We start from the raw sequence: 12,649 nt of genomic DNA on the forward strand, positions 1-12,649 counted from the left end.
CCAGCCACCACCACACCCCACTCCTCCTCACCTCTATCGTCTTTCTCAAGATATCATTTTTTCGATGAAATGGTCGACATACCATTTTCTGATAAAATTCTCAAGATATCATTAGTCTTTACACATGGGATTACTCCTGCATGGGTCAATCACAACAGGTGTTTTGTAAAAAAATGCATCTTGATGTTCCGTGCAATGCACGGGCATCTTGCTAATTTTTTGCATATAATTCCAAACACCACGTAGACACGGTCTTTGACCATTTTACAACTATGTTAGTATCATTGTTAGTGGTCAGCCGGTGCAAGTTATAGCCCCGGGTGTTTTAACCTTTTTTAGTAATGATATCTGGCGATTGTTCGCCACGAGCTCAATCTTGGAGAATCCCACGTAACCGTCAGATTTCCATCCGACGGTGGCCTGTTTTTAAGCCATAGTATTTGACAAAACCGCCACCCTTACACACGTACTGTAACTGCGTCGCGGGCGTTTGCAACAGCCATGTCTCCCAGCGAACGTTTGCTGGTGATTGGAGTTAGCACCGATGGCGGTTCGTACTCGTTCCACGCTCGGGCATTGAACTTTGTAACTATTTTTAGATTAGAATATACTACTCCTCCAGTCCTACTCCACTACTACTCTACTCAAGCAAGTTAGGGCATGGTAGTAGGTACTGTAGGGAGTACCAGTACTGTGATCACTCAAGCAAGTTGTCTGGCATCGATATGACCCTACGTTGCTGGTATGTGTCTCGTAAGTCAAGCGGCGTGCTGTAGTCATCATCACCTGTCCACTTCCCGCAGCACATATTCGCTTCTCCATCTTTGTCCGCACATAATCTCGTCCAATCTTCCATCCCCGCTAAGGCGCCTCCCCTCCTCATCCGAAACCCAAGCACTACCAATGGCAGAACCGAGCAGCGTTCGCCAAAACAGTGGCTGGAATTCGCTCCCCACAAAGGTAATCAAGCTCATTGTTTCGCGTGTGGACAATCTCAGTACCATGCCGCTCGCCACGTGCTCGTTGGGGTTGTACCGTTTACTCAAAGCCCTCAGGCCAGAGCTTTTTAAGCCAGCTCCTCGCTTGCTGATCCTGCTTGATCTTCAGAAACGGCGTGTCACGCAGCATAACGATCGTAGGGTGGCAAGCATCAACTCCCTTGACTGCGATCTGATCCCCGTCACCCTCAACTACATTAACGTTATGTACTAGGTCGGCATGAACACGTCTTGGATGGCGCTCGTCAATGATCGCGGCAGCTGGATGCTCGTGGAGGTCTACACCCGGCGATTGATCCCCCTTCCTTCGATTAACACGACACTGCTTTGGCACCGCGGCCCAGAATACTCGGAATCTTACAGTAGCCAACATGATACCAAGTTTCATTTGCTCAAGGTTGTAATCTGCCAAGTGCCCACAAGATCTGTGAATTATAAAGACTTCAGGCTAATTGCGTTCTTCAACCGCGGTCTCGCCTATCTGACAGGTCACTGCGGTAAGTGGATAAATCTGGACGTCCATCGCAGGATCATACATCCTCTATGGTTCTCTGATTCCATTGAACACAAGGGCTTCATTTACGCTGTCGACTCCTTCTATGACTGGACGTATTGCTGACCTACTCTAGTCATTGCTACAAACGGCTGTTACAGCAGTATGTTACTTTCCTATGATATCATGATGGCTTGCTTATATTACTATCAACATTTACTGAAAAAATATTCATGCACATAACATGTTGTTCTTAAGATTGACTACATTAAGAGCCCTTTTTTATTTGACTCCAACTTGATATGATGTTGTAGGCCGCCTGGTGTCCCTACCCTTCCTAATCCCAGAACCTTTCCAAAAAAGCGGCATGCCAGTTGCAGGTGGTTCCTGGCTCGATCAGACGACGGCAAACGATTGATGATCGTTCGCACGTACGGACGTGTTGTTTCGCGGAATACAATCACAGTCACTGCAAGGTCTTTGAGCAGGATCCCAGCTTCTTTGGGCCTTCAGGAATTTTTGACTGGAGACTGGTAAGTAGCCTTGCTACACGCTCTCTGTTTCTCGGACTGAATTATCCGATTAAACAGGAGATAACCGACGGCAAGGATCATGATGGCATCGCGGTTTCGTTCATCAGGCAAAACTGTGTGTACACAGTGTACCATGCGTCTCTGCATGCACCATACCCTGATATGTGCCGCCATGATCTGCAACCCAAAGTAGGAGAGACGGGCGCAAGTATCAGACTTCGACCTGCTGGCTGGAGTTTCCCCCGTCAGGCACCCATCTGGTTCAAGCCGTCAACCAATCTCCATAGCTTAATAAATAGTAATGTCTAACTAAGCCAGTTAGTTAGATGTGTACACTTGGTGTAGTAGGATCTTTATTTAGTTTGATGCATACACTTGTTCTTTTTTGGTAGCCCTTTTGTAATGATTACTGATGTTTGGTTTGGAAGAGAGAGTTGCGTCTTTACTCTTCTGGCCTGCTTACTGCTTCTGTTGCACCCCCAACCCTGGTTGCTGCTGCTGTTTTGAATATACAATCAGTAGTATATTTCGTCTGTTGGTTGAATAAATGTGTTGTTAGAACGACAAACACAATGTGTTGGAAGTCGTTGCACGGTCTGATCCTTTAGTGCCCTATACCGTACGTAGCGCATACTATTTTTGGTACGAAACACATTTTCCACTTGTTGATAACATGTAGCCCACTGATGAAGGCCCAATAGAGGAACCCATAATTATCTGGAAGGGAGGCTCTTACATGAATCCGGCCCAGGTACATGCTCATGGTCCCCTAAACATAAGTAAGTAAATAAATAAATAAATAAATGAAGCTAAATGCTCATGCACCAGTTCTTTAAATTCACGATTTATCAGGAGGATATTATTTCCTATGATAGTGTTGTTACATTCAGTCGATATTATTCTTAGGCAAAGATAGCGACCAGTCTTCTTTCTCCCACCATTTTCTTCCTGCAACCAGCGGACCCATGCAAATCGTAGTCAACGTCGTAAATAGTTCCGGTCCATTTTTATTTTTCAATAAGAATGTACAACCGACCCCAGCACATTGGCGACAGCACTTTATCCTCCGCCTTGGTTCGCTCGCCACGGCACCGCCGTCCGGCCCTGTCAACATAGTGAATCGGGAGAGGACTGTAGTTGTGAGTATGATAGTGCGGACCCACCAGGTCCACTCCCGAACACAAGCAAGCGCCTCTTTTACTACTCAGATGCACCCCTCGTTTTTTATTCTAATCCAGCCTGCTGATATCTGGGACCCACATCATTTTCAATGTATAGTCAATTAACGACAAAATTGCACAACTTTTTTTTGACTAGTAATTCAGAGGAGCAGGCTATAAACTGGGTTGTGCGGTCTCTGCGGCTCGTCTAACAACATGACCAGCCAAGCAATTTTTTCTTTGGGAAAATAGGTAGCCTAGTATTTCTTTTTGAAGAATACCCAAGCTAGGCCTATTTGTTTTCTCTGAGTTACTGGGCTGCAAATCTTTCAAGATAAGGAGGGGTGCATTCCGGCCTGGCCAAAGAGTATGTTCAGTGTCTGTTAAAAGTAATATCAAAGGGGTTGAAAATTCCAAAAAAATTATAGCAAATGGGAAATTAGTTTCTTTTTTTGTTTTTGTTCTTCACTGATATTTTATATTTCATTGGATTTCACATGAAATAGTACTAATTTATTTTTAAATTTGTTTTGGTATGGCTACTAATTTTTGGATTAGGAATATTTTGTTCCCCAGCAAAAATGTGCGAATTTTCAAAATTTCGCACATATTTAGTTCAATTTTTAAACCCTGGTACTGACCAGAAAATGGGCAGCAATTCTAAAAATGGAAAATGGGCTGCAATAAATTCCATATGAATTAGAAAATGAGTAAAAATATAAAAATAATAGCAAATGGGTTGTACACGCCACAGATTTCGAGGCTGACTTGTTTACGCAAGGCTTTGTCAATCAACACACGATTCTAGCAGCAGTGACTGTTGGATGTCCATCCAACGGCCGACGTGCTTCTTCAATCTCTGATCTTCCTGCTCCAGCCGCCTAAACTAGCGCCGGCGGGACAGCCTGCTCCCACCGCTTGTGGCCCGCTGTGATGCCGCGCAGGCTTCACCGGCCCACCCTACTCCCTCCGCTGGCCTGGCCTCACGCAATCACCTGCCTCCTTATTACGCGCACCGGTTGGGAGGCTGACCTGTGGGCCTACTAAGTCGACGTATACGCAGGGCTTGTCAACTTAGTCAACAAACGATTCTAGCAGCAGACCATTGGATTCGAATCGAACGGTCCTGCTGCTTCTTCAATTGCTGCTCTTCTTGCACCAGCCGCCCAAACCAACGCCGACGAGACCGCCTGCTCCTGCCTCCCGTGGCCGGCTGTGCTTCCGCGGAAGCCTCACCGCCCCTACTACTCCCACCGCTGGCCAGGTCCTGCGGCGACGGCAGCCTCACACCACAGTCGAACCAGTGAACCCTTGTACTCCTCTCTACGTGGGCATCCACTATCGCGTCTTCCCCGGCTCTACGTCGTCCCCTTCCTAGGCCTCGCCGTCGTCGACCGCCCTGGTGCTCTCGTTGCGGCGTGGTCAACGTGGTCAAGGAATGACTTCCATTGAAAGAGTACTGTACGTGGATAGGCTGATAGCTGGGTCCACGGCCGCAGCAAGGAAGTGCCTCCTTATTACGCGGAAAATAATGATTCCTCCACATGACATCAGGGACCCACCGGACGGGCCATCGTATTTCGCGAAAAAAACATTTCCCCCCTGACTGTTGGGACCCACTAGCTACATCTTCGCACGCAAGGAAGTGCGTCCATATTACGGGCAAAAAAAAGATTCACCCCCTGACTGTTGGGACCCACCAGCTACATCTTCGCACACAAGGAAGTGCCTGACAGTCGGGACCCACCTGGTCAAAGCGTACGTAGCGTTGTCATTCTAGTCGCAAACGTGTACTTACATACTGGTCGATAGGTCTGTCTGCAGGCTGCAGCGATGAACCGTGGCCATGCAAGGAAGGGCACGTGTGGTAGTAGAGGCGCGCACGTAGCAGGTACACATATGTACAACAGCTAGGGTGCAAGAAAGTAAATACGTCCGCGTACGTACATACGGGCGGGGTCTCGAACACCTACTCGCGCATACGTACGGCCAGGGCTCATGTACATGGCTGTGGCTGGGTCGGAAAAGAGAAATTGCGTCGTCGTGGTGTTCATGGGGAGGCAACGGAATGCGTCGTGCTCATCGGGAGCCAACCGGCTTGGACGGAACAGGCGATTGAAACGAGGCCTGGTGTACAGCAGAACGGAGGAAACGACCTTGTGTTCGACCGGCCACGGTGGAAATGGGATCCTATTCATCAGGAGGGGTCTGGCGTACCGCAAAACGGAGGAAACGAGCCTCCTATGGTCGAAACGGGGTCCTGTTGATAGGGAGGGGTGTGGCGTACCGCAAAACAGAGGAAATGGACTTGTGTTGGAGCGCTACGGTCGAAACGGGGGTCCTGTTCATCGGGAGGGGTGTGGCGTACCGCAAAACGGGACTCCACGGGATACTGTTCATCACCACCGTCGAGTTCCTCCAGCCTCCACGGGAGATAATCCACAAGTATAGGGGATCAATTGTAGCCTCTTTCGATAAGTAAGAGTATCGAACCCAACAAGGAGCTAAAGGTAGAACAAATATTCCCTCAAGTTCTATCGACCACCGATACAACTCTACGCACGCTTAACGTTCGCTTTACCTAGAACAAGTATGAAACTAGAAGTACTTTGTAGGTATTGTTGGATAGGTTTGCAAGATAATAAAGAGCACGTAAATAAAAACTAGGGGCTGATTAGATAAAGACACAATAAAGTTAGTATAGCAAGTGTGGAAAAGTGGTGGTAGGAGTTGCGAAATTGTCCCTAAGCAATTGACTACTTTACTAGACCGATAGCAAGTTTTATGTGGGAGAGGCCACTGCTAGCATCTCATCCCTGACATGGAATTCTATGCACTTATGATTGGAACTATTAGCAAGCATCCGCAACTACTAACGTTCATTAAGGTAAAACCCAACCATAGCAATAAGATATATTGGTCCCCCTTCAATCCCGTATGCATCAATTTCTATGCTAGGTTGAAGCTTATGTCACTCTTGCCCTCCAATACATAGTCCTATCGACATACAACTAACCCTATGGTGTGATCCACGCGCGCGCTCATATGATGGGCACCAAAGGACAGCAACATAACCACAAGCAAATTAAACCAATCATAGCAATTCACCAATTACCGATAGGACAACGAAAATCTACTAAGACATCATAGGATGGAAACACATCATTGGATAATAATATGAAGCATAAAGCACCATGTTCAAGTAGAGGGTACAGCGGGTTGCGAGAGAGTGGACCGCTATAGATAGATGGGGGAAGGTGATGAAGATGTTGGTGAAGATGACGGAGGTGTTGGTGTAGATTGCGGTGATGATGATGGCCCCCGCGGCGTTCTGGCGCCACCGGGAGAGAGGGGGAGAGAGCGGCCCTCCTTCTTCTTCCTTGGCCTTCTCCCTAGGTGGGAGAAGGGTTCTCCCTCTGGTCCTTGGTCTCCATGGCATGGGAGGGGCGAGAGCCCCTCCGAGATTGGATATGTCTCTCTGCCTCTCTCTGTTTCTGCGCTCCCAGATCTGGCCTTTCACCGTTTCTTATATTCCCGGAGATCCGTAACTCCGATTGGATTGAAATTTGAACACTATTTTTATCCTGATATTAGCTTTCTTTAGGTGAAAGAAGGGCACCAACCGCCTTACGGGGTGTCCACGAGGGTCAGGGGCACACCCCCCTACCTCGTGGCCCTCTCGGGCATCGTCTTGCATTGATTCCACTTCCCAAAATTCACATATATTCCAGAAAAAATCTCCGTCATTTTTTATCCCGTTTGGACTCCGTTTCATATGGATTTTCTACGAAACAAAAAACATGCAACAAAGAGGAACTGGTACTGGGCACTGGATCAATATGTTAGTCCCAAAAATAGTATAAAATGTTGCCAAAAGTATATGAAAGTTGTATAATATTGGCATGGAACAATAAAAAATTATAGATACGACAGAGACGTATCAGCATCCCCAAGCTTAATTCCTACTCGTCCTCGAGTAGGTAAATGATAAAAAAATATAATTTTTAATGTGGAATGATACCTAGTATAAACTTGATCATATATCTAATCATGGCATGAATATTAAGAGATTAGTGATTCAAAGTAATAGTCTATCATTTGACATGAAGACAATAATACTTCAAGCATACTAATAAAGCAATCATATCTTTTCAAAATAACATGGCCAAAGAAAGTTATCCCTACAAAATCATATGGTCTGGCTATGATCCATCTTCACCACACAAAATATTCAAATCATGCATAACCCCGATGACAAGCCAAGCAATTGTTTCATACCTTTGACGTTCTCAAACCTTTTCGACTTTCACGCAATACATGAGCGTGAGCCATGGACATAGCACTATAGGTGGAATAGAATATGATGGTGGAGGTTGTGTGGAGAAGACAAAAAAGGAGAAAGTCTCACATCGACGCGGCTAATCAATGGGCTATGGAGATGCCCATCAATTGATGTCAATGTGAGGAGTAGGGATTGCCATGCAACAGATGCACTAGAGCTATAAGTATATGAAATCTCAAACTGAAACTAAGTGGGTGTGCATCCAACTTGCTTGCTCATGAAGACCTAGGGCATTTCAGGAAGCCCATCATTGGAATATACAAGCCAGGTTCTATAATGAAAATTCCCACTAGTATATGAAAGTGGTAACTCAAGAGACTCTCTGTATGAAGAACATGGTGCTACTCTGAAGCACAAGTGTGGTAAAAGGATAGTAACATTGTCCCTTCTCTCTTTTCTCTCAATTTTTTTCTCCTTTTTTTTCTTTTTTTTTCTTTTTTTCTTTTTTTCTTTTTTTCTTTTTTTTCTTTTTTTTTCTTTTTTTTGTAGGCTTCTTTGGCCTCTCTCTTTTTTGGGGGGGGCTTCTTTGGCCACTTTTATTTTGATAACCTCAAATGGGACAACGTTGTAATAATGATGATCATCACACTTTTATTTACTTACAACGCAATATTACAACTCGATACTGGAACAAAGATATGACTCTATATGAATGCCTCCGACGGTGTACTGGGATGTGTAATGATCTAGCGTAGCAATGACATCAAAAACTGGACAAGCCATGAAAACATCATGCTAGCTATCTTACGATCATGCAAAGCAATATGACAATAAATGCTCAAGTCATGTATATGACGATGATGGAAGTTGCATGGCAATATATCTCGGAATGGCTATGGAAATGCCATGATAGGTAGGTATGGTGGCTGTTTTGAGGAAGATATAAGGAAGCTTATGTGTGATAGAGTGTATCGTATCACGGGGTTTGGATGCACCGGAGAAGTTTGCACCAACTCTCGTGGTGAGAAAGGGCAATGCACGGTACCAAAGAGGCTAGCAATGATGGAAGGGTGAGAGTGCGTATAATCCATGGACTCAACATTAGTCATAAAGAAGTCAGATACTTATTGCAAAAATCTAGTAGTCATTGAAACAAAGTACTACGCGCATGCTCCTAGGGGGATAGATTGGTAGAAAAAGACCATTGCACGTCCCCGACCGCCACTCATAAGGAAGACAATCAATAAATACCTCATGCTCCAACTTCGTTACATAACGGTTCACCATACGTGCATGCTTCGGGAAGCACAAACTTCAACGCAAGTATTTCTACAATCCACAATTACCCACTAGCATGACTCTAATATCACCATCTTTATATCGCAAAACTATTGCAAGGAATCAAACATATCATTTTCAATGATCTACAAGTTTTATGTAGGCTTTTATGACTAACCATGTGAATGACCAATTCCTGTCATCTCTCTAAATAGATATAAGTGAAGCAAGAGAGTTTAATTCTTTCTACAAAAGATATGACCACGCTCTAACAAATATAAGTGAAGTAAAAGAGCATTCTACAAATGGCGGTTTTCTATGTGTAGGGAAACAGGCAATCCATACTTCAACTGATATAAGTGAAGCACATGAAGCATTCTATAGAGCCATACTCAAAATATATAAGTGAAGTGCAATGATAATTCTACAAATCAACCATGGACTATCTCATACCAGCACGGTGCATCAAAGAAAAGTGAAAACTAAATGCAAAAGACGCTCCAAGATTTTCACATATCACATGAACGAAACAAAACCGAAAACATACCGATTCTTGTTGAACAAAGATGGGATGCCTTCCGGGGCATCCCCAAGCTTAGACGCTTGAGTCTCCTTGAATATTTACTTGGGGTGCCTTGGGAATCCCCAAGCTTGAGCTATTGCCTCTCCTCCTTCTCCTCATATCGAGACCTCCACGATCTTTGATCACTTCATCCAGACAAAACTCAACAGAAAGTTCGGTAAGATCCGTTAGTATAATAAAGCAAATCACTACTCTAAGTACTGTTGCAAACCAATTCATATTTTGTTTTTGCACTGTAGCTACTGTATATAACTTTTCCATGGCTTAATCCACTGATAGAAATCGATAGTTTCATCAAAACAAGCAAACTATGCATCAAAAACAGAATCTGTCTTAAACAGGACAGTCTGTAGTAATGTGAACATTCACCATACTTCTGGTACTCAAACAATTCTGAAAAAAATAGGAAAAATAACCAATTTGTATAGAAAGACATTGCAAAAAGTTTCAGACCCGTTTGACGTTCCAGTAAAAAAAAATGTAAAATCGCGCACTACAACCAAAGTTTCTGTTTTGCACCACATAAACCAACAAGTAATGTAAACATCCTAAAGGCAAATCTTGGCACATTATTTTTATAATACAATGGAATTGTACAAGGGGATAATTATTTTTGTTGAAAAGTTTCTGTAATCAAGATTCACAAAGTTTCTGTGAGCATGAACAAAGTTCAAGGAGCTCCCCCACTTCAACAATGCTTTTCTCTCTCACTTTCACTTTCCTTTTTGAAAAGTTTTGGGTTCCCCTCTATATTTTTTTTGTTTTTAAACTTTATAAAAGCACTCAACAGAAATAAATGACTCTCTAAAACTTCTGGGTTGTCTCCCTAGCAGCGCTTTCTTTAAAGCCATTAAGCTAGGCATATAGTGCTCAAGTAATGGATCCACCCGGATCCCAAGGTATATCAAAGCCAATTTTAATTAACAATGATTTGTAATTTAGTAGTGAGCACAAAGTAACATATATCATGTAATGACGAAGTCTAACTCTCTTCCTATGCATCGGCATGTCATAAAAGAACAAATCATGCACACAAAGTAAAGGCCAATGCATAGTATAAACAGTTTCTTGCAATTTTTTCGTGTTGGAAACATAAAGAGGCGGAGATGTAGTTCCTCTCTCATAATAATTGCAAGTAGGAGCAGCAAGCACATGCATATTATATCTATCAAAATCATCATGTGTAGTAGTGAAATGCAACCCATCAATATAATCCTTAACAAGAGCAAACTTCTCCGATATAGTGTAGTTGGGAGAATTCAAAAAGATAATAGGACTATCATGTGTTGGTGCAATAGCAAAAATTTCATTCTTAATATAAGGAACTATAGAAAGTTCATTTCCACAAGCAGAATTCATATTGGAATCATGGCCACAAGCATAACAAGCATCAAGTTCATCAAAAAGGGATATTTCAAATGAATCAACGGGATCATAGCAATTATCGTGGCATTCATCCTTCGGTAAGAACGAAGGGGCATTAAATAATGTATGAGTTGAAGAGTTACTCTTATTAGAAGGTGGGCACGGGTAGCTAATCCGATCTTCCTCCTTTTGTTCTTCGTTGTCCTCGTCACCTTTTTCATCCAATGAGCTCACAATGTCATTAATTTCTTCTTCCATAGACTCCTGCAAAATATTAGTCTCTTCTTGGACAGAGGAGGAGTCCTCAATATATGGTTTAATATAAGGATTAGAAGCATAATTATCATAGCAATATTTAAGTATGGCCAAATTTTCATATTTGTAGAGAGTAGTATCACACTCTTCAATAAAAGAAGCAATTTCACAAGTACCCCTAAAACCAACAAATTCTTCAATTTGTTGAACATCATAGTAATTATAAATACCCATAGTATACGAAGATACGATTCCATTATCACTAAACTCACATTGGTAAGGAAGGTGTTTCTTAGGGACTTTAGAACAACAAGTACAATAATATATTTCACATAAATTCCAAGCATAGCACGGCAAACGATGAATTTGATCCAGTAAAACTTTCCTTTTTCAGATATGCGGTGTCGCACATAACAAGCATGCTCATCTAAAGATTTGCCCTCAACTAAGCTAGTTGGGGTTTCAGCCCGAGCACATAGGGATCGAAGATGATCCAAGTAAAAAGCTTTAGTAGTGTGATAGATTTTGAGTGGTTATTCAACCATTGGTTGAGTAGGTACCACTAATTGTTTTTGGTATTTTGCGTTTCCTACCCATAACTAAAGGTAGAAAACAAGAGCATAAAATAAAAACTACTTGGTGATAAAGAAAACAAGCACACACGAGAATCTTCACCCCATGCTATAGTTCCCCGGAAACGGCGCCAGAAAAAGGTCTTGATAACCCACAAGTATAGGGGATCAATTGTAGCTTCTTTCGATAAGTAAGAGTGTCGAACCCAACGAGGAGCTAAAGGTAGAACAAATATTCCCTCAAGTTCTATCGACCACAGATACAATTCTACGCACGCTTAACGTTCGCTTTACCTAGAACAAGTATGAAACTAGAAGTACTTTGTAGGTATTGTTGGATAGAGTTTGCAAGATAATAAAGAGCACGTAAATAAAAACTAGGGCTGATTAGATAAAGACACAACAAAGTTAGTATAGCGAGTGTGGAAAAGTGGTGGTAGGAGTTGCGAAATTGTCCCTAAGCAATTGACTACTTTACTAGACCGATAGCAAGTTTTATGTGGGAGAGGCCACTGCTAGCATGTCATCCCTGACTTGGAATTCTATGCACTTATGATTGGAACTATTAGCAAGCATCCGCAACTACTAACGTTCATTAAGGTAAAACCCAACCATAGCACTAAGATATATTGGTCCCCCTTCAATCCCGTATGCATCAATTTCTATGCTAGGTTGAAGCTTCTGTCACTCTTGCCCTCCAATACATAGTCCTATCAACATACAACTAACCCTATGGTGTGATCCACGCACGCGCTCATATGATGGGCACCAAAGGACAGCAACATAACCACAAGCAAATTAAACCAATCATAGCAATTCGCCAATTACCGATAGGACAACGAAAATCTACTCAGATATCATAGGATGGCAACACATCATTGGATAATAATATGAAGCATAAAGCACCATGTTCAAGTAGAGGGTACAGCGGGTTGTGGGAGAGTGGACCGTTGTAGATAGATGGGGGAAGGTGATGAAGATGTTGGTGAAGATGACGGAGGTGTTGGTGTAGATTGCGGTGATGATGATGGCCCCGGCGACGTTCCGGCGCCACCAGGAGAGAGGGGGGAGAGCCCCCCTCCTTCTCCTTCTTCCTTGGCCTTCTCCCTAGGTGGGAGAAGGGTTCTCCC

Source organism: Aegilops tauschii, chromosome 7 (genome assembly GCF_002575655.3).
Source record: "Aegilops tauschii subsp. strangulata cultivar AL8/78 chromosome 7, Aet v6.0, whole genome shotgun sequence".
Classification (NCBI taxonomy): Eukaryota; Viridiplantae; Streptophyta; class Magnoliopsida; order Poales; family Poaceae; genus Aegilops; species Aegilops tauschii.